Here is a 1,703-nt window from a genome sequence, read left to right as displayed (position 1 = left end):
AGTGGATGATCAAGTGCACTGTACAATACTAGTGCAACGGCACGTTGATCACAGCATAAAATCCAATTATCTAAAACAATAACTGTCAAGTTCCCAGACAATACAAAATGTATAACTAAACTGGAATTTTTAGAAGCCTCTGGAATGTTCTTAAAATTAATTTAAAAATATAAAGTAAATTTAGCATTAAATGAAAACAATGAATAGGAAAATATCTCCCCAATACTGGCTGAAGTTCACTCTCGGGTTTAACAAAAATTGTTTCTCAAAACATCTATGATTTCTTAAAACATAATGAAGATGAGTTTTCCTCAGTCCGAGCCCAACCCGATGGATTCCTGCATTATGATTAAAAGAGAGGAGTGTAAGAACGAAAGGCACCGCTACACTTAACAGTAGGTTTTGAAGAGCCCTGGAGATGGCAAGCTCATGTTCCTGAAGAACTGGTGCAGGAGAACCAAGTCCACATAAGGCTTTCCTCTTTGACACTGGCATTGATTTGCTATTTACAGTAGTTTGCAAAAATACATGATAAACGCTGGATGAGTTTCTGTTCCTATGTTTAACTTAGTAACATACACACATACTTCATCTGCAACAATCTCTGCAGGATCTGAAGTCCTAAAGTGACACTAATACTGATATGCAAATAGCCCGAGGTACCAGCGCTGTTAATGTGAGTCGCCACCGCCAAGCTAACTGGGTAAATATTGCTCACGTCTTGGCGGCTGTTGCTCTGTCCGTCCACATCCAACTGCACAGGGAATCCTGCTGGCTTCTGCTGCGCCACTTCCCTGAAGAAAAGCTGCGTTAGGTCCCGCTACAGTGACTGCAGATTCTCACTGCACATGAGGCCTCGGTTTCAGCATCAGTTTTCCTGTGTCATCACAGGACATACTGTACTCTGCTAACATAGTTCGACATCGCGCGGCTATAATGGATGGAGCAACTTCTCTCTTGTGTATTCTAGCAAAGAACAAGCCTATTAGAGTGATGCAACTAATGGTGGGAAATGGGTGATTCCATAAGGACGTGAGGAAGGACACCTTTTGTGTCGCGGGATCTATTAACCAGTTCCAGGCACCAGTAGCTGTACAGACAGATACCACTGTAAGAAGCATTCTCCAGCGTCCAGTCAGTGGCAGGTTGCAAACAAAGAATATATTCAGTAAGTCTCCTCTCCAAAGCCTTGAGATCTTCCTCCTGCTCCAGCGAGTTCACTTCACTGACGCGCTCCCGCCACATCGCAGCTTCGTGGGAGCCCCCGCCTCCCCCCAATCCCCGTCCCCCACACCGACTCCCACTTCTCCTGCTGCAAGAATTTTTAAAACATGCAATATCTGACTGTTTAGTCAGGGCCACTGACCTACTTTCCCTTAGATTGCCAAATAAAAAATGACAACAGCCAACACAACAATAGTTGTCCGGTATGAGTGAATCAAAATTATACCTATTTTTTTTGGTCAGATTGGCAAAAATACTTTGTGTGGGTGTGCCACAGAATTTTAGTAATTAGTTTATGTGTGCCATGAGATGAAAAATGCTGAAAATTGCTGCTCTATCTTATTCCCCATAATGGATGATAAATTGAGTTTTTAAATTCTGTGCAGTAGCTATCAGAGGGCCTGCATATATAATGTGCCCAATAGATATGCCACATGAAGTTTAGTGTAATTCTTACATCCATTCAGCTACACCTAATT

General features: G+C 42.3%; 1 pseudogene; it reads right to left on the bottom strand.

Annotated features, from left to right (window-relative positions):
• Positions 1-441: 441 nt before the first annotated feature.
• LOC102251915 lies at positions 442-1,245 on the bottom strand (annotated as a pseudogene).
• Positions 1,246-1,703: the final 458 nt, after the last annotated feature.

Source organism: Myotis brandtii, unplaced genomic scaffold (genome assembly GCF_000412655.1).
Source record: "Myotis brandtii unplaced genomic scaffold, ASM41265v1 scaffold31, whole genome shotgun sequence".
In the NCBI taxonomy this organism is placed as follows: domain Eukaryota; kingdom Metazoa; phylum Chordata; class Mammalia; order Chiroptera; family Vespertilionidae; genus Myotis; species Myotis brandtii.
This window is presented reverse-complemented; position numbering and strand designations above follow the sequence as displayed.